The sequence below is a fragment of the Camelus ferus genome, chromosome 1 (genome assembly GCF_009834535.1).
Source record: "Camelus ferus isolate YT-003-E chromosome 1, BCGSAC_Cfer_1.0, whole genome shotgun sequence".
NCBI classification, from domain to species: domain Eukaryota; kingdom Metazoa; phylum Chordata; class Mammalia; order Artiodactyla; family Camelidae; genus Camelus; species Camelus ferus.
The window spans coordinates 71,717,848-71,740,085 of record NC_045696.1 but is presented as its reverse complement, the minus strand read 5'-3'; the positions used below and the strand labels follow the sequence as shown (position 1 = coordinate 71,740,085).

At 38.6% G+C, this 22,238-nt stretch overlaps 1 protein-coding gene and 1 non-coding gene across 8 annotated transcripts in view; one reads left to right on the top strand and one right to left on the bottom strand.

The window, feature by feature from the left end:
- Window positions 1–22,238, bottom strand: part of MCF2L2 (MCF.2 cell line derived transforming sequence-like 2) — a 206,709-nt gene that overhangs the window by 182,613 nt on the left and 1,858 nt on the right. The gene's annotated exons all lie outside the window — the stretch shown is intronic.
- TRNAT-GGU lies at window positions 3,994–4,065 on the top strand. Its single transcript has one exon. It is a non-coding gene; the product is annotated as a tRNA-Thr (tRNA).

The following is a 22,238-nucleotide window of genomic DNA, read 5'->3' as shown; positions in this document are numbered from 1 at the left end:
ATAGCGTCCCATGAATGTAAGATTGCAGTAATGTCAGAAAGGCCATTTAGACACTCATAAAACTTGCATTAAGATACTCAAACTTTTGTTGTTGTCTTGAATCACAGAATAAAATGACCAACAGCCAAAGCATTAGGCAAACATTTGATAACCCTTTAATAGTGGGGGGAAAATGAAAAGCAACAAATACGTAATGCTGTAAGTTTAGGAGTCAGGAATTTTTCATATTTATCTTTCAAATTACCTTCTTGCCTCACTATTAACAAAACTGTAAAGCTCTTATGATTTAACTTGAGTAAAATTAGGGCCATAATTTACACCTGAATTCAAGCCCTGTAAGGATCTGTGTGCACACACAGGTGAGCATCTGTGTGTTTTAAGAATGAATGAAAAGCTAAACCTGATTAACAAGCTGGTCTTTCTTAAGGAAGCAAATACATAGTAGTCCTTGTCTTTGATAATATAGTATTTTTATTATATACTATACAAGTATATGTGGTAGAATATAGTATAAACATGAATCATATCTCAACCAGAAAGTATACTGCAACAATGATGAATTTATTTTAAAAGCAAACCTCTCTATCCAGTAATTCCCCTCCCCTGAAGAAACAGGTTCCAAGTATAGATAAAGAGTAATGAAAGAGACAAACACATTAGCTTTAATCACCTTTCCTAGCCTGTGATCCAAGGGGGAATAAATATATTATAAACATTTGTAAGGCAAAAAAAAAAAAGAAAACAATGGGGGAACAGATGGGAGTGCATCAGTAAGTCCATCCATGAAAGAAGCAGTCTTAAAAACAGGTAGTTGTTTCAGCTCTTACAGCATCTGTCTTACTGGCTCCCAAGTACATGTAAAGCATACTTGGAAATGCTGTTCCCTGTCACCCAGCCCACTGAAGGGAAGTGGTTTTCTTTTTTCTACTCTTAAATGATCAGTCTGTTATCAGCTCATGTGTCTAACATGAAGTCTTAGCATTTCAGATTTAACACTTCTCTTTAGGAACATGAATCTCATAATCTTGTCATTTTCATTTTACAAAAGCAATGTACATTGGTTGTCTTTTTTAAAATAAAAAATACAATAACAATACAAAAAGTAAAACTCCTCACCATTCCTTCACCCCAAATTAAACAGTTATCTTATTGGTGTATGGTAGTCAGTACATACATATGTATGTATAGACATATATGCTTTTAAAATGGGTTCATACTTACATAATTCATCTTACAGACTGATTTTTTCATAATATTTGGTCATCTCTTTAATATGAATTTTTCAATAAATCACCTACAATATTGTTAATACCTAATTAATGCTTTAAATTTAAAAAGCCCTTTTTAAACTCCTTAGCAAACTTTAGACAGTATTGTAAAGTAACTTTTTAAATGTGGGAAAAATTGGTTAGTTAAACTATTATTCTGCTGAGAATGAATAACAAACCATACATAAGGGAAACGCATCATTGCTCTCACAGTACCTTTTTCTGCCATATATTCTAGCCTGATGCAACTTCCTAGGAAACGGTGGTAAGCCCTCATCTCTGCCTCTGTGATCCGCACGGAGGTGTAAGGTAAGTATCTAGGGTCTTGCTGCCCACACCTTGTACACCAGGAGGCCATTGGATTCCAGGAACGGTACCCCTTTGCTCTCTCCCCCTTCCTCTCTCAGCACTGCACTTACATAAATGTGTTTAATCCTTTCTCCTGGCTTATCTCTCTGAAGTTCACTCAAGGACATGTTATTGCTGAGAGTTTATCCTTTGGATTGGCTAGTGTTCACAGGATTACAGGCCCAACAGATTATGAGATCTCCTTCTCGGGAAACTGGGGGATGAGGATGTCAGGTAGAGAGGAAAATCCTAAAGTTGATGAGAATCAGAATGCTTTTTCTTTTTTAGAGAAATTACATCATGAGACATACATCAGGCCACTAGATATTTAAAATAAAATAATAGACAGGGATATATTTTTTAAAGGAGGCTCTTAAGAACATTCAATCCAGGTCACAGTTCTCATTCCAGGGGACTTCTCACCTCTCTCTCTTTTCCAATCTCTCCAGGCTGCCAAGAATAAAATCTACACTGCCACAACTAGAAGTCACTACCTAGGCAGGCAACATACGTTGGCAGAGCAAATGGTAAGGTTACAGACCTTGAAATATTTATTGATTGATTGAACCCAGAACCTCATGCATGCTAAGCATGCACACTACTACTGAGCTATACCCACCCCACACACCCATATCTCATGAACTTCCAAAGATCAGGTGCAAGTACAATATTGTGATTCTAAATAGGGAAAAGCGTGTTCAATACAAGAAGAGGATATCACACTCATTAACATATATGTACCTAATATAGGAGCACCTAAATATATAAAGTACCAACAGACATAAAGGGAGAAATTAACAATAATACAATAATAGTAGACAGCTTTAATACTCCACTCACATCAGTGGACAGATCATCCAGACAGTAAATCAATAAGGAAACAGTACTCTTAAATAGCACATTACAGCAGTTGGACTTAATAGGTATCTACAGAATATTTCACCCAAAACAGTAGAATACACATTCTTTTCAAGTGCACATGGAACATTTTTTCAGCATAGATCACATACTAGGCTACAAAACAGGATAGGTCTCAACAAATTTAAGAGAATAGAAATTATATCAAGCATTTTTTCCAGCCACAATAGTATGAAACTAGAAATAAATTACAGGAAGAAAAATGGGAAAAACACAAACACATGGAGACTAAAAAATGTGCTACTAGAAAACCAATGAGTCAATGAAGAAATCAAAGAGGAAATCAGAAAATATCTTGAGACAAGTGAAAATAAAAACATAACTTTCCAAAATCTATGGGACACAGCAAAAGCAGTTCTATGAGGGAAGTTTACAGCAGACAGGTCTACCTCAAAAAGGAATTCGAAAAAGAAGAATAAAGCGCTAAATCAGCAGAAGGAAGGAAATAAAAAGATCAGAGAGAAAACAGAGATGAAGAAGAAGGAGGAGAAGGAAAAGGAGAAGGAAAAGAAGGAGAAAAAGATCAATGAGACCAAGAGCTGGGTTTTTGAAAAGATAAACGAAATTGATTAACTTTTAGCCAGGCACACGAAGAAGACAAGACAGAGGACCCAAGTAAACAAAATAAGAAATGCAAGAGGAGAAATAATAATTGATATCACAGATCAAAAAATAAGGTAATACTATAAACAAGTATATGCCAACAAACTGGACAACACAACTTAAAAGAAACAGACAAATTTATAGAAAAATACAACCTTCCAATACTGAATCAGGAAGAAACATAATCTGAGCAGACCAATCACTAGTAGTGAAACTGAATTAGTAATCAAAAAAGCTCTCATCAAACAAAAGCCCAGGACTGGACAGCTTCACAGGGGAACTCTACCAAGCATATAAAGAAGAGCTAACACCTATCCTTCTTGATCTATTCCAAAAAGTTGAAGAGGAAGGAACACTTCCATATTCATTCTACAAGGCCATAATCACCCTGCAGAATGAACTGAAGCCATCCACCTGTCCCTACCTATCAGGGCAAAATGAGAGAGAATCTACAAGCTCAAGAAGGATTTGCATTATCCATAGCAGAAGATCACCAGGATTATTATTTTACCAGAAGTAACATCAAAGTCATATTAAAGGAAGAGATATTTTTTCCTTGTATACACTAGACTTTGTTTTCTTTTGAAAAAAAAGTCAACACTCAAATGGCCAGGTGTATTTACTGAGAACACTAAACTGATTTTCCCCCAGAGTTGGCCTGGGGGTAAAGGGAGTAACAGGACTTTGTGGTGTTGCCACTACACTCCTAGCAGTTATCCACGGGGCCACAATGTCTACAGACCCACTCATCTCCCTGAGCTTCCCCTCTCACAGGGGAGCAGTGACACCTCATTCCCCATAGGTCAAGGAGGAGGGGCTTGCCACCTCTAATTACATACATGTGGAGGCAGGGGTGGGGGGTATAGCTCAGTGGTAGAGCACGTGGTTGGTGTGCATGAGGTCCTGGGTTCAATCCCCAGTACCTCCATTAAGGAAAACATAAAAATAAAACACACACACACACACACACACACACACACACGTGGAGGGACCTCTACAGGTAGTGTGTTAAATGGATATGTGGTTCCCATTGGAGAGTGGGACTGGAGTCAATGAGGGACAGAGAGACTTTAACTTTTAACTTCACATCCTTCTATACTATTTGTAATTTACACAAACATTATGGGTTATTTTCATTGGTAAAATAAAGATGTATTCATAAATATTTTTTAAATTATTTTATCTTTGTTACTCACTCCATATACATAGGTTTCAAAGGTTTCCAACATGCTCCTCAATAATATTTTTAGAATACTACCTGACATTTATAAACATAATTGACCACTACGGCAAAATGCTGATGGTTGTTGAAGCTAGGTGATGAGTAAGGTCTGTAAGACTACCCTATTTTCGTGATTTCTTAAAATTTTCACAATTAAAAGCTATCCCCAACGGTTAGTGTAAAATGACTAAGTTACAAAATGAGATAAGACAGTCTTCCTATTGCCTTCAGTGCACACAAGATGCATGTGTGGGGTGGAACCCCTAAACAGTGCAAAATAACTTGGACATTATGATTGGGTATTTTTAATTATTTATGTTAAGCTAATATCAAAAATTACATAAAAATGTGGCTTTTAAAATAGAGGCCTTGAGCAGAAACAAGTATAAAACCCTACATGTACTATGAACCCAAAGCTAAACACATAATTCTTTTTAATAATACTTTTGAAATATTTAGCATCGTTTTGGATGCTCTGACTACACAAAAACATGAAATGGAAATAAAAGGTAAAACTACCACAAACAAATGGCCAGAAGGAATTATCACTATTCAGCTTTGGCATGACCGTCAGTCATTATTTAGCAAATATTTACTGGGCATCTATGTGTTAAACACACACACACACACACACACACACACACACACACACACACACACACACACATAAACACACAAGAGAACTGTAAAAGTATCAGATTTCATGGTTTTATAAAATAGCAGATTACAACGTAAATATCCCCAATCAGTATTTTATACTCCAGCAATAACTGGTGAAAAGATAAGAAAAAAAAGATTACATTTACAATAGCAACAACAATAAAAAAAAAAAAAAAAAACACAAAGTGCTAAGGAATAACCTTAAAAAGGACTGTGTTAGATCTATGTGAAAAGAACAAAAAACCTCAAATATAAAATATTTGAATGAGACATATTTCTAGAAGGAAAAAAATTTCAAATCTTAAAATGTTAATTCTTACCAAATTAAGTTATAGTCCTATAGAATTCTATTCAAAATTAAAGGAAACTTGTGGTGATGGAGGTGATTAACAGGATAATTATATAGTTTATTTGAAAGAATTAAAAAGGCTAAAGGGTTCTTACAGCACAGGGAAATATATTCAATATTTTGTAGTAGCTTACAGTGAAAAAGAACATGAAAACAAATATATGTATATGCATGTATGACTGAAGTGCTGTACACCAGAAATTGACACAATATTGTAAACTGACTATACCTCAATTTTAAAGAAAGGCTAAAGGGTTAAGAAAATGTTTTTAAACAAAATGATTGATGGAAAAAGGAGTATCTCCTAGAAGATATTTAAAGATATTAGGTAGCAATAATGATCCAAACTATGTGGAACTGTTATAAAAATAAACAGAAGAGTAAACAGAAAGACCCAGAAACAGACTATAAATCCTAAACTTAATATGTGAAGAAGGAGGCATCACCAATTAACAAAGGAATATTCAATAAAATGCTCCTGTGAAAATTTAGTCTCTTATCACAGACAAAAACATATAGAGATTTAAAATTAAATGTAAAAAAAATAAATAAATAAAACCATTAAAACACTAGAATAAAATTGATGATTATCTATTTGTTCTTTATTAAAGGGTACAAAAGCAATAGAAATCACAAAATAATAGATTTATAGATTTGTCTACCCAAAATCTTAAAACCTTTATATGTTAAGTCACCAAAAGTAAAATTATAAAATGAATAGCAAACTGAAAAAATTTTTTAAATCTGCTATAAAATTTACAAAGACTTAATATATTTGACATAGAAAAAAACCTACACAAAAATGTCTTGGTCCCAAAGAACACATGAACAAGTCATAGGGCAAAAGTTCAAACAGCAAATAAAGTTTTTAAAAATCATTCTAGTTCACTAGTAATTTTTAAAATTCAGTTAAAATGAATACTATGCCATTTTTATCAAACAAACAAAAATTCAAATAATGTTACCAAAGAGGGCTAACAACACTGCAGGTATTGTGCGATGCACTTAACATGCATTACTGCAAAACCCTGTCATTTCCCCCATTTGACGTACGAGGAAACAGATGATCACAATGCTGATAAAGAGATCTGGTGAAATCAAGAAACCCCACACACAAACATAATCTGTTGATAGGCCACTAAAATGGTGTAAGTTTTCTGGAAGGCAATATGACCAATGTATTTTAAAACTTAGTACTCATACTCTTTGAGCTAATGATAACATTTTCTAGAACTCTATCCTTAATGAAACAGTTTGAAGTGTATGAAATGTATGCAAAGATTTCTGAACAAAGATGGTCCTTGCATTAAAAAAAAATGACATTGAAAAACTGGAAACAACCTATACACCCAACATTAGGGGAATATTTAAATAAATTACAGTACATCTATGTAGTAAAAAATTATAAATCCATTAAATTATTGTTTATAAAAATGTTTTACAATATATGAAATTACAATTTAATTTATAATATAGTTTTAAAAATCATAATTATATATGTAATATGTATGCTGTATATAAAGGGAGATAGATCATATCATTTTTTGATATGATTTTACTATGTAAAAATGCCAAAGAAAAGAAAACTAGGACATATGCTCAAAGGATAACTGATCTTGGCCAGGAGATGAAATTGCAGACTTTCTCTGTTGTACTTTTCTGTTTTTTCCAAATGTTAGACAATGAGCATATATTTTTTTCTGTATTTTTTGTTTTTTAAGATTTTTTTTAAACAGATATACAGTATAATTCTCTTTTTGGTGTATAGTTCCCTGAGTTTTGATAAATGCACAGAGTTCTTTAACCATCCTCACAATCAGGACATGGAATAGTCCCATATACCTTTATAGTCAAACCACCTCCTCCCCAAACTTAACCCATGACAACCACTCCATCCCTATAGTTTAACCCTTTCCCTATGTCATATAAATGGAATCATTTAATATGTGCCTTTTGAGCCTTTCGTCTTAAGCTTAGCATATGCATTTCAGATTTATTCATGTTGCTGTATCTATCAATAATTCACTTCTTTTTATTGTTGAATATTCCATCGTACAAATGTGCCACAAGTTGTTTATCCATTCCCCAGGTGAGGGACGTTTGGGTTGTTTCCAGTTTTTAGTGATTAAGAATAAAGCTGCTGTTAACGTTAACTACCTATTTTTGTGTGACCATATGTTTTCATTTCTCTTGGGGTAGGACTGCTGGGTTGCATAAGTGAATGTTTAACTTTATAAGAAACTGCCAACCATTTATTTATTTATTACTGCCAAAGTGGCTGTACCATTTTACACTCCCACCAACACTGTTTGAGATCCAGACCCTTCTCATTCTATGACTTGCTATTGTCATTTGTTTCATTTTGTTTTTTATTGAAGTATAGCCGTTTACAATGTTGTGTCAATTTCTGGTGTACAGCATAATGTTTCAGTCATACATACACATATATATTCCTTTTCATATTCTTTTTCATTATAGGTTACTACAAGATATTGAATATAGTTCCCTGTGCTTCACAGTAGAAACCTGTTGTTTATCTATTTTATATACAGTAGTTAGTCTCTGCAAATCTCAAACTCCCAACTTATCCTTTCCCACCCCCTTTATTCTCATTTTTTAACCACCCTAGTAAGTGAGCAACTTCCCCAATGATTACTGATGTTGACCATATTTTCCTGTGCTTATTTTCCATCTGTATATCTTCTTTGATAAAGTATCCATTCAATTTTTTTTGCCTATCTGTAAATTGGGTTGTTTGTTTTTTATTTATCATTGAGTTTGAGAGTTCTTTATGTATTCTGGATAAAAGTCTTTTGTCAGATATGTGACTCGTAATTTTTTCCCCCAGTTAGTTGTCTTTTCATTCTCTCACGGTATTTTTTGCAGAGAAAACATCTTTAATTTTAATGAAATCCAATTTATCAAATTTTTCCTCCATGAATCCTGCTTTTGGTGTCAACCTCAGGTCACAAAGATTTCCTCCTATGGTTTCTAACAGATTTCTAATAGGTTTTACATTTAGGTCCATGATCCACTTTGAGTTAATTTTTGTATAAGGGGTGAGGTATAGGTGAAGGTTTATTTTTTGAATATAGAGGCTCAATTGTCCCAGCAACTTTGCTGGAAATTGCCTTTACACTTTTCTCTATTGAATTGCCTATACACCTTTGTCAAAAATCAATTGGCCATATTTGTGTGGGACTATGTCTGGATTCTCTATTCTGGTCCACAGATATATGTATCTGTCCTTTTGCTAATACCACACTGTCTTGATTACTTTGCTTTGTAGAAATTCTTTTTGCCTATTATAGTACCTTTTAACTGAATATAAATTTTAAAATCAGCTGGTTGATTTCTACAAAAAACAAAAAAAACCTTGACAGACTTATGACTAGAGTTGTGTTTAATTATAGATCAATTTGGGGAGAACTGATATGATTGACTCTTTTAATCTTAAATACAAGCCACATATTACTTTTATAAACAGAGTTTTTAACGCCCTTATGAAATACCATGTAATTTCTTCTGCTTCTTTTTTAGATTATACCACAAAGCCATAGAAAATGATGAACATGATCTTTCTTTTTAAAATCTGGCTTGGTCTTCCTAAGGCGCTGAAGGAGAAAATGCTCTCGCCACACCTGAAGGGCAAACCAGGTTTGAGGAGTGGAATTTTCCTTCTCATTTCTGCACCATATGTCAAGGTCTAAATCCCATTTCACAGCCTGAGGGATTTTTTTCCTCCTTTGTCAGCAAAGCTTCTTTTGGTTGCTGGAGGGATAAATAATGCAACAGAAACAAAATGGAATGCAAAGTAGAGGGATGGGGGTCAGGGAGTTCATGACACTCATCTTTCTAGTCTAGGTCCTGCACCAGACCTTTCTGACCAGCGGGGGGAGAAAAAGAGGGGAAAGAATAACTTTAAGTGGAGTATAATCTGTAAAGCTTTGAATTACTATGTTAGACATCTGAAACTAATATAGTATTGTAAATCAACTACATCTCAATACAAATTTTTTATAAAAAAATGAACAAACAAAAAAGTAACTATGGGAGGTGATGGATATGTTGTTAGATTGCTGTAATCATTTCACAGTGTATACATATATCACATTGTACACTTTAAATATATACAATTTTATTTGTCAAAAATAAATAAATACAATTTTTAATGAAAAAACAAAAGAGAGAGAAAAAAGAGAAGGGAGCCATAGGGGAGGGAAGGAGCCAGTGACAAGGAGAAGGGAGAACCTGTGAAGCCCCCAGGTGCTGGGAATGGCCACAGGACATTTTAAACACAGTGATGCCTCCAGCTCCATTTCAAAGTGTCTGCATTTCTAGACTACAAACACCTCCTTTCCCATCTTCAGAAAATTCTCCTGAACCCTCTAACCTTTTATGTGCATAAGTTTTGAGATAGTGAGGAAAAGAGTTGAGCTTCACAACTGAATCACCAAGTGTACAGCGAAGCAGCACACGTGGAGGACAGAGAAGCAGTGAGGCCGGGAGACCACAAGGAGAGAAGCCCGTGAGATGAGGGAGGAACGGGGGAGTGATGGCTGACTGGCTAAAATTTTTCCTTCTATAGCTTACGGCTTAATATCTGCCTCCCTGTCAGACTGTAAGCTCCAGGAGAACCTCGCATTCCCCTAATCCCCCAGTATACCTGAGGAGCAGTGCAGGACGCTGGGGCTGCAGCAGGGGAGGTGGCCAGGTATTGGCTTTCACAGAGCCTATGGCCTCCCGCAGGGGTCACGGCTGCGCCTTCACACCCCGATCCTAGCCCCTGGCCTGGTGCCAGGGTCTCAGTAAATGTGGTTAGTCTTAAATCAGAGGTTAAATACTGAGAACAGGCAGACAGACCTCTTTCCCCTCGGTGATTGAATTAATTCTAGCTTCCCTGGGTATAGAAAAAGAATAGGGCTAAAATGAATTTAAACTGATCTGATAACAGGTTTAAAAGAACAGACATACAAACTGAAACCTGGTTGGACAGGATCTGGGATCAGATAAGGGAAGACCAGTGTGCTCAAACATTTGGGGCACCTGTAGTTTGTCCACCTGTATGTTTTGAATCTCCCTCATAGTAAAGTCCTCTAAATATAGGGACTGTTCCATAATAAGTAAGAGAGTACGCTGATGCTGTTACCTCACTGTTATATTATAATCGGGGCTATAATTTTATTAGCTTTTTTCCATAAAACTCTGGTGCTTAGCACAGGAAGTGTCAAGAAGGCAGCACTCCCCAAAATTTCTTCCTTGACAAAGGCTTATTCTTGTCTAAGTGTCACATGTTTATCACCTTTGGATGTTTAAGGACTATAAAGTAAATCTTCAGATTTTAAATGACAGTTTTCCTTTGGAAGACAGTGATTATTAATAAATGAGTATTTCAAGTGGCTGGTAAAATACTTATACTCAGGAAACATGATTTTAGCTTCCACTGGATTTTTCGAAAGATTTTTAAAACCACTAATAACATGTCTATCATTTACTGGTTTATATTCCATTCAATAATTGAATTCTGTGTGTCAACCCATAGGCCTTGAAGCCAGCCAATCCTGGCTTCTAATTCTGACCTTTCCACTCAGTATGACCTTAGGCAAGCTTCTTAATCTATTCAAACCTCAAATTTCTACTCCATAAAAATGGACTGTACTTCTAATTAAATTTAATTAAATCAACAGTATATATAAAGCACAATATGTGACACTAAACAGACAGAAAATAAATGGTAGCTATGTAATATCATTTTAAATATTATTTCCATGTCCCCTAGCCTCTCCAGACTCTTTCCCCCAGAAAAGGATCTATGTATATGAAGAAGGATAAAAAGTGAGACCACAGATCTGCCTTCTAGCTTGAGGTCATTCCTTCTTTCAAGGCAAAGCTTCTCAGTTGTCCAGGGGATGTTCAGTGACCAGGGACTGAGCAAAGAGTGGAATAAACAGGACAACCAGTACATGAAGACCAACGCAGTTACCAAAAGCGGCCATTTCCCTTACCCCACCCCAGTTGAAAAGCTTTCCCCTCTCCACCTACCTAAATCCTCTCCTTCCGTTAGGATCCAGCTCAAGTCATACATCTAGTATGAAGCTTTCTTGAATCACTGAAGCTCACAATAACTTCAGCCTCCAAACTTACAGCACTATCTGGACTGACAACCAGTCAGGGACCAACATGTGACTATTTGCACTGTCTCTTGCTATAACTATCAGATTGGGCCTCGGACTCTCCTCCAGGCCAGTGGTTCACAGGCCTCCTCCCCAAGCTCCTTGGATCCTCTGTCAGCTGGGTGCTGAGGGGCTGGCGGGTTGCTCGGCAGTCCACAGGTTCCACATCTAATGCTCTCCCCACAACAGCTTGTGGGCTATAGGCCTGGCACAGTGCCTTGCTCCTTGGGGGCACTTCCTAAAAATCTGTTCACTGCCAGTTGGTATCCTGAGTAGTTGTGGTGCCTAAGCACCAAGGTGGCCACATAAGGGCAGTGGGCCTTGGAATATGCGCCAAAGAAAGAAGCAGCACACCGAACACAGCGCTGCCCAAGTATTTAACACCCCTACTAATTCTAAAGGTTGGAAACATAAGGCCAGTGCCTTCTAAGTTACTACATTTGTTTTGAGGTATCTCCACAGTCTAAAGCCCTCTTCTCTGAGGATTTCCTCCCCCATTCCAAGACCAAGTCAATTTCTGAACTCTCAGCTGATATGATCAGAAATGTCGAAGTTTCCTGTGAGCCAGGCCAATCAGATTCTCCAGAGAAAGAAGTTGTACAGACAGATTCAGAGACTGAGAGTCAGTAGCGACTGTCTCTGGATGTGGAAAGGAACAATGGCTGGGGATGGCCCTCTGAGTTCATACCCATTGATAAATGAATAGAGAGTTAATCTGCAGAGATGAGCAGAATGGCATAGACACGAGAGGGAAGCAGAGACCAGAGACCAGGTGACAGACAGCAAGGAGAGAACAGCGGCCTCAGTTCCTGACGACACCTTTGCTGATGACCCCCTGGAGCTTCCTGCTCTGAGGTTCTGCGACATCACCCCAGCCTGGAGGGTACGAAGCCCTGAATCCATAGTGCTCCACAGCAGTAGAGATCAGGAATGCAGACTCTGGGGCCAAACCTCACTAGGCTCAAATCCTGGCCATGCCACTACTAGCAGGGTGCTACAGAATAAACTATTTTGTCCTTTGCTAATTTGAATTAAATACACATGTCTTTAACAACATCAATGTGTTAAACTCCAGAATCTAAGTTTATTATACTCATTAGTGCCCACTAATAAGAAATAAGTGCTTGAATTCTGACGAGATAGTCTTCCTTTCCAGACTCATTAAAATCAACCAGTTCCCATCTCTCACAATGAGCAGAAAAAGAATTTAAACCTATTTGGGGAGAGCTACTTCAGCTGCGAGACTAGGCTCAGAGGCACTGTGGCTGGGCCAGGCTCACTCACACCTAACAGGAAGCAGATGTGACAACAGCCTTACCCTTCAGGAAAAATTCCAAGATGCGCAGGACCATTTCCATTTTGATCCTCAATGATCTTATGTTAAAATTAGATATTTTAAGTATAATTCAGCAGAAATTTCAGGCTACTTGAAGCATTTTTTAAAAAAACAGGGAATGCAGATGAGCCTCTGTAGCACAAATATAAGCCCCTCGCCACAGAGGGCCAAGGGAGGCCCTGTTAGGGAGCCAGGCATCCAATGACTGCCCAACACCTGCGGCTCCCCGACATGAGAGATCCCTGCACGTAGTTAGTTGCTGGATAACAGGTGGAAGGATGCATTTCCATCTAGCTTAGCTCTCTTAAAAATGATCTACAGTTATTTAACATTCAAGGCACCCAACACTGGCAAAACACAGAGAAAACATTTGAGGCCAGTTTACTAGAAGTTTGCAAAAATGCCAGTATGGCAAACACAGTAGCTTGCCTGAAACAACACAGATGAAGGAAGGCTGTGTGGATGAAGCACATTTTCTCCATGAATATACACAAGGTAAAAAGCCAAGGAGATGTTCTGCTTTACCCTGGAACTCAGAATGCTGGAAAGAGGCTCACTCTCACCGTGAAAAGAAAAGCCAGATAAACTACAAAAGTATAACCGGTCTTGAACCCATCAAGCAGATAAGAAGAATTCGCCTAAAAGTTTTAAACAAATTGTGAAAGGCTGAGTGAGCCAGGATGTGAGGGGTGTTGACAGCCACCCGCAACTCTTTTCCCTGGATTGGGGACTGAGTGGGAGACTGGAGGGCAGACCTGGAGGAGGGGAGGTGCCCAGGAAAACACTTTTCTCCCTACAGATGGACAGACAAAAGCCTTCAGCTCCTGAGGGGAGAGCAGCCAACCCTCTAACTGGACTCCGGGGCCCAGGTGAAGACCCACTGCAGTGGAGAAGAGTAAAACAAAACAACAACCGCTCATCCTGGGGGAAGCATAGAAGACTCTCAAAGAAGAGCTACCACAGAGTCTGATTCAAATTACTTGATTCACATTATCTTAAAGCACTTGCAAAAACAGCCCAGATCCAGTGCTTTGTGTGAATTTTTGCCCACACAGGGGTGATAAAATGTGGAACAGCAGCCCCTCTGCCCCACAATGGCCTCACCATCTCAAAGTGCACTGTGTGAGAGGCATGTTCTTAGGGCGCCTTGAACTACTCTCTTTCTCTGCTACCCGGAACAGCCCAGGCTAGCTGCAAAGAGAGAAGCAAGGAGAGCAGCTGACCCTCAGCAGGAGGACAGATTATTGCACACTCCCTCAAGGCAACCACTCACAATCTCCGCTGCTGCCAGAGTTAAGGTGTAGGGTCCAGTGGCCTTCTCATATCCTCCGCCACCCTTGCCTCACTTCCTCTGCCCATGTCGGCCCCACTGCTTCCTCCTGCAGGCATTGAAGGCGTTTGTTTTCAACCTGTGTCTCACAAGCTCACACTGTTCAAGCTGCAGTTTCTGGTAAGTACTAGCCGAATGCTGGTAGTGTTCCTCTTAACTGGATTGGAGGGACAACAAAACAATCCCTTTGTGCTTCTCCTGCTAGTCCATAAAGCAAACAATTGAGGTCATTTTATATTCACAGGGTCCCTTTCGCTGTAGTCCTGAAATGATTTCTTTTTAACAATCACATTAGTTATAAAAATATATGACATATAAAATGTGTATAAAATATAAAACAAATATATAAATCAACTATATTATTATTTTTAAAAACTTTGTTTTTCAAATGTATAGTATAGAGCTCTTCTGGGAAAATAAGCAGAGAGACCAGCATAATTATCACCCTACTTTAGAGATGAGGAAATTTAGGGAATAAAGAAATTATATTCAATTAAACATGTGATTCTTGATCTCCTACTAACTACATGGCTAATTCAGCCTACAAAGCCACAAAGCAGTGTTAGTTGGGATTTCCACCCTGAAGTAAGACACAGTCACTAGAAAAGACTTTATAGTACATGTTCAACCAGCAACCAAAACAAGTACCAATACTTGGATACGAGAGAAAATCCAGACTGCAACTAAATGCTGGAAAACACATATGAGATGTGACACTGACTATTACAGGTGCTCAGAAAAGGGAGGGAGGCTGGGCCTGGCATGGCCCATTCTGCTCAGGGCTTAGCGGGAGGGAAGGTGTGAGACAAACCCTGGAAGGTTTAGACAGGCAGGCAGCACACTGTTAGTGAGAAGAACCACAAATGCGACTTAGAAGAAAGTGAGACCCAGGAAGGCTAGAAGGCCAGGACCAGGGCCTTTTCCAATCCATTCAAACAGAACAAATAGGAAAAGAGCTTCTTCATGAATAATGCCAGGTACCAGCTAAACCTAAGGACAGGAAGATGAATCAGACAACATCCCTGCCCTCAGGGAGCATACAGGGAGAGGGGTAAGGCAGAAATCTTTGCCCAGGACTCAGTTAACATAAATATCCACCAAAAATTTATTTACAAGTAGCAGCAAAAATTTCTGCCTTGCTGTAACAGAAAGAACATAGGCTTTGAAATTAGACCTCAGTTCAAATTCTGTCTCTATCTCCTAGTAGCACAAAGGCTTTGAGAAATTTTCTTAACTTGTTTCTCTTTTTCTTTTTAATTTTGCCATCTACCAAAATGAGAGTAATAATACCTACTTTTCTGAGTTTTAAAGATACAAAAGCACATGGTCAAGGGCCTCACACTCAATAAATGTGAGCTTTCTTTTTTTTTTTTTTTTTAATGGATGTTCATCTTACCAAAAACCTTTCAATAGAAAACCAAAACAGAACAGAGAAGTTGCTCTCATTACATCTTCCTCCACCCTCTTCTTCCCACCTTCAGTCTAAGGTCTAATTTTATGCTACTTTTAAGCATTTACCAGTATATTAGTTCATACGTGTAACTGTCATCTGAGAAAAGATCTATTCTAGAACCAAAGGAGAGAATGAGAATGATCTGGGATCCTTTCCCCACCAATATTTACTTTGAAGGATTTAAGAGATGTTTTATTGACTATGTAATTTGAATCTTCTTACAATGAAAAGAGAAATGTCTAATATGTAAAGTAATGAATGAAAAAAAAAGTTTATCCTAAATCATCACTGAGTACAAAATCCACAGCTTAACAATGTGATTTAGAGAGAAAGCAGGAGAGCATGCAACTGCTCTAACACATAGGATTAGAAATAAAAGATAAACATACATTTGTTCTGGTAATCCTAAATATACAAATATAACATTTACCAGATCTACCCTGTAGTGTAGCATTGTTTAAGTTCGAAATATATAGTCATTCAAAAACCTTAAGGAAACATTAAAAATGTTCCAGGCTATTCCACTGAACATTAATGAAAACTGTGTTCTTGAGATATTAGAGCTAAAAATACTATTGTTTTTAAAGTTAAATGGCTAAGAGAATAATAAAGTATCATTATTTTACACTCTTTTTAATCCCACAGATGGCTGTGTAGTAAAGGGATCAATTATGTTAAAAAGAGCCTGATCTGACAAAGAGACATCAGCTCCAGAATAAGTTGTTGTCTTGGAAGAATGTCAAAATTTATAACACTTCCGAAGCATTTTCATATTAATCTACTATGAAATTCTAGATAGTTTAATCAAGGGGGGTTCCCTATTTAACACTCCTTTTATTCTACACTGTGGTAGTGGAATGGAACCCCTATAGTGCTACTGTGGATAAGTTCTCTAGGTTCTGATCTGACTCTCAAAATGACATCCATGTTTAGTGTTAAATTACTGACCTCTAGGAAATAAGGAATCAAAACCATTGAGAAGCACAGAACTGATATTTTGGTTGGGGAGAAGGGTAAAGATTGAATTGGAACATTTAGTTACTTCTACAATCAAGTCCTAACTATAATAAAGTCTCAACCAACTCCTGATTAGTTATGCTTTAGGAATTACATACTATACAGTGATTAGATACTGAAGAAAATAAAGAAGAATATTTGAAAATACATGAAGAAATAGAAACATGGAATTTCTCACAAGGTCCTGGATCAAAAAAATTTACAAAAAGATCTTTTGAAAATAATCACTATTTGTGAGCTTATTAACACACAGAGACCATCACTTTGTTTAAACTAAGTCATGTTAACTTACCAATAAAACAGTAAACAAACCAACATTTTAAACAACTTTATAAATTATTTGTCCTTTCTTTTGTTAACAAACTTCACTCTCTCCACAATATACAAAGATAACGCAACAAGACTATCCACCAAACCTATCTCCATCTTTTGCAAAGTCCTGGGCCCTGGAAAGAGAATGGTCATCAATCTTCACTGTAGATGTCCCCAGCAAAGGGCAGATGCATGTGGCTGTCGGTGACATTGGGCAATCGAGATAAGTCTGGCAGGCTCTGGATCTGGGACCTGAGTTCTTTGCACACCAGGGAAACTCTGGATGACTTGCACTTGTATTCTTCCAATTTGTGCTCTTTCTCTGCGAGGGCTTCCTTTTGACAACCAAGAAAATCTGCTCACTTTCAAGTAAGTTGCTTCCAATCATCTATTTCAGCCACCAATCTGCCATTGTAATCTGCCAGCAACACACAAGCAACCTCTACCATTTTAGAAAGCCTTTCTCTAGATTCTTTATCTGTTATTTTATCTAATAGGGATACTTGAACTTCAACAGGCAAAGAAGCTATCCTTTGATGAAATGCTGCACACCTGAAGCTGCATTTTCTAGATCTTGTAATTTAACATTTAAGCTTTTTCTTGGAGGCCTGGTTTATTGTTTGAAATCTGGAAACTTAGACAGGTTGTTAATCCTACAGGTTTTTCCAAGGGCAGGCAATGTAGGACACTGGCCTGGAGGCCAGCACAGTGAACTGGAGGGCTAAAGCTTTAGTACTGCATTCATTGAAAGCAAACCAAACCCCTGGGCTAACAGGCTCAGTCACAACCTGCAGACACACTGGAAACAGGAAACCTTGAATCCTTCAGTGGGAGATCCTCTCTGAGACCAGAAGGATAACACTTGTTGGAGGCAATACTCCCCTCTCGTGTGCTTTTCTATCCTGTGCCCACCAGTGGGAAAGTCTGAAGAGAGTCCACAGTGCTGAGAGTCAGCAACACTCAGGCAGCTGGGTTCTACTCCTGAGTTTTCATTTGGAGCACCAAAAAGGTGAAAGCAGAGGGGTGGCCCCAGGAACAAGAAAGCACACTCTTACCCAAGGCGGCAAACTCACATCAGGATCAGCCTACAACCCTTCCAGAACAGACCCCCACAGGCAGAAGCTGGGAAGGAGCAAGAAGAAGAGAAGCAGCACTGATAGTGCCTATGATGGAGCAGGGCAAGTGGGGAGAGGATGCTGCCCCTGCATCTAAAGCTATTCTCACTATCCCTGCTTCTCAAGTTTCTCCCCTCCAAAAGATTCTAAGCACTCATAAGGCACTACTTAGACATTCATCTTCTACTGGTCCTGTGGAGTGAGTATTATTATCTTCATTTTACATATGAGGGAACCGAGACTCAGAGGCAAAGTGATGTGCTAAAAGCTACACAGCTGTTTGCTGGCAAAGCCTGAATGCAGCCTAACTTCACATCTGGAACGGCAGGAATTGCCATTGATGTTTTCCACATTAGAGAGATGGTCACCTCTAAATCAATATTATTTAGACACTAATTCTAAGGAATCTTGATATCATAAATGATCACTCTACAACATGGATAGTCATTATCACCATGAAAACACTTTGGTTAATATTTGCCTGTCACCCTTCACCAAAGCTGGCATTTCACATCATAAATACAGCAACATCCATTCAGTCTTTAGAGCACCACATTATCCCTGAATAATGCTGTCATTTCTAATTACATAATTACCTTTACTGCTGCACTAGGCACAGTGTCTAGAGAGCCTAACAGAAAAATGGCTCAGACCCAGTTAATTCACTTTTAGGGTAGATGAAGTCACTACTCCAGCAAGTCTAGTTGCCCCTGAGGGGCGTACTTCCATCTGAGCAGCAGACACTCTACTCTTGTTAAACCCTCCCTTCAGCACCAATAGCTGAAACATAATCCAAGGCATTTCAGCCACTATTTCATTGTAGAATAATAGTTGTGGGCTGAAGTTTAGTATTCTTCTGGTTGCCTATTACTAATGCCAGGAGTGTCCTAAAAGTAGTGACCTGGGTTATAAATCAAAATCCTACAGCTTTATCACCAAAACAACCACCAATCCAATCTCCAGTTATATAAGGACATCTCAAAAGATATTCCCTTCTGCTCCACCAGTTAATTGGGACTGGTCAAACATGAAACTGTTTTAGAACAATGATAAAGTAAGGTCAAAATAATTACTTCTCATATGAGCTGACAGGGTGGCGAGTGACCTGGACTGGAAATGTGACACCAGCATGGAGGATTACTGACACTGACCAACTGGATGACTAAGGGCTTCCACTGAACGGAAGCCCATGTGAGCCACATGTGCCCTGTCTATCAGAATCCTAGAGCAATCTGAGATGCATTAATAGAAAGTCCATGATTGCTTAGGCAGCATCTCTGCATATAAACAGCAGTATAGCGAAAGTTAAAGAGAGGATTCAAGAATTGAAAGGGATGGGGTGGGGGAAATTATACAACTCTTTTTCTGATTCAGAAATTCTGTAATTGAACCAATGTGACTCTATAGGCCAGAGTAAAGGGGAGAGGATGGTCCTACTTGTGTCCTGCCTGGGTAAAACACATCTGGACACTGTTCACATATGTGAACTGCGTATTTTATGAGGGTCCCTGACAAACTAACAAAATCCAAAGAGGAGTCCCCCACAGAGAACCACATCATGAAGAACACTTAAAGGTCTTAATGTTTACCTGAAAAATGGGGTTTAGGAGGCAAAAGAGTTAACCACAAATACTTCAAAGCTACTCTTAAAAGTGTAAAAATTGTCTGGCATTACTGAATACTCAAGGTCCAGCCCAAGGCACAAGAAATCACTCACCTATTCAGCAAACATTTATTCCTCACCTCTTTAGAGGGAGGCCCTGTGTTACATAACTGTCTAGGCCACATGGCTAATATGAAAAGTCCAGGAGCAGAGACAAGACAAGCACATGAATAACCAACTAACCATAATACAAGGGGGAATAAGAGAGGCATCATGTGAATAGAACAAAACCTACTTTGGAATTCAGAAGCAGGAGTCTTTATGTCCCACTGGCAGGATCAGAGAAGATACCTAGAGAAGGAGGCACTGAATTGGGCTTGAAAGGTGTGTACTATTTTTGTGAGGAGAAATACATTAAGGGGTCATTCCAGGTGGAGGGAAAGCAGAAGCAAAGTTTAGAAGTGAGAACAGAGTAGGAAAATATAGTGGAACAAAGCTGAAGAACTGAATAGCCCAAGCTGACCAACCGTAGGTGTAGAAATATCAAGTACTGGGGGATGAGAGTGGAAGGGTGCCAAACAGTAAAGAGTTCATACTCCAGGCTACAGACAATGACTGTGTAAGGATATCATCAAAAGTTCTGAAACACACAAGTGCTGTGTGAGTGGCTTTGTTTTTTTAATTCATGGTATAGGTTAGAGGCTGACACAGGAGAGACAGTAGGCTTGCACAATGGTTAGTCAGGAAAAAATGACATTCTGAAGCAGGTCACAGGCAGGAAGCAATGGGAAAGAGGAGAGGTAGCAGAGAAGAGAGACCCATGAGATATTTTAGAAACTGAACCACCAGGCTCCAGACCTCAATTGTCAAATCTAAGGGACTGTGGAAAGAGCAGAAACCCTGGCTGGAGGAGGAACCAGCTGAGAGACACAGGTAGCACAGTGAATATGGAAGCATGGTGTTGTTGCCCAGATGAGTGGCTAGGACAGGACCAGGAGGATGTTCTAACCCACATCTTGCTCTAAGCACTTCTCAACCCTTCCCCAACACATGATCACACTTCTCAGAGGCTGTTCACCAAGGAAATGCCTGAAAAGAACAGTCAAATGCAGAATCAATCCTGTACGTCAAAAAACAAACAAACTCGTAGAAAAGGAGATCAGATTTGTGGTTACCAGAGAAAGAGGCTTGGGGAAATGGGGAGCTGAATGAAGGCAGTCAAAAGGTAGAAACTTCCAGTTATAAGGTAAATAAGTACTAGGGATATAATGTACAACATGATAAATATAATCAATACTGCTGTACCTTATATATGAGAGCTGTTGAGAGTAAATTCTAAGAGTTCTCATCACAAGTAAAAAATTTTTTTTCTTTCTTCAATGTATCTATATGAGATGATGGGTGTTCACTACACTTATTGTGGTAATCATTTCATGATGTATGTAAGTCAAATCATTATGCTGTACACCTAAACTTACACAGTAGTTGATGTACATCAATTACATCTCATTAAAACTCAAGAAAAAGAAAAAAACGCAAAGCCAATCCACTCTAGCAGAAGCTCCATTAGCTACTCAGTGCAACTCTTCAGGAAGGCAGGGGCTGCTGCAGGGTTAGAACCCCCTTCAATGACATCCCCAAACGGAGCATCTGAAGGGCTGCCTGCCAGTCCTGAGCCTGCCTCTCACTACTTCTTGAAAGCTTAAGAGATCAAACTGCTAAGTCTCAGCTCCTTCATTGTAAGATGGGGGTGATAATGTTTACCCCACCTATGTCGCAGGTTTGTGAGATTACACAGGAGGAGACAGATTGCTGCAAAGCACACCAATGCCAGGGTTCATTAGAAGTTCTTTGACAGCAGAAACTACAGCAAATTCATTTTTGTATCCTGCATGGAGCTGATTATGGAACGAAGGAGGGAACAAGGTAGACAAGAAAACACCATAGCCTGGGCCCCATGGGCAGCCTGGTGTCAGCCAAGAAATATTGCATACCAGATCTTCGAGAAGGTCCTACATCCAGAAGATAGGAGAGAACTTAATAATCATCCAGATACCCTTCTTCGTTTTACAGATGGGAAGCATCGCCCTAAGAGAGGACCAGTGATCTGCCCAAGATCCTTAGTGGCAGAGGGCCCAAGGGTAAGACTAATAACACACTCACAGGTTAGATGGTATTTTTATCCACATAATCTTACAAGCAGCATTTGAGCTGGGTGGGGGAGGATTATTAAAATTCCCATTTTACATTGTAATTGACTGTACTTCAATTTAAAGAGAAAATCCCCATTTTTCAGCCTGAGGTTGAATGACTTGCCCAGGGCAGAATCAAATCTAGACAGTCACATGCCCCAGTCTACTGCTCTTTCCCTGTACTACAATTTCATGCACATGCTGGTATTTAGCACAATCATCTTAGCATTCAATATATTTCAAACTTCAATTCTGTTTTATTTTATCCTGCCTGGTATTTCACATTCAGCCTTCCCTGGTAGGATTCTACTGACCTTTTGTCTTTAAGAAAAACCAGTT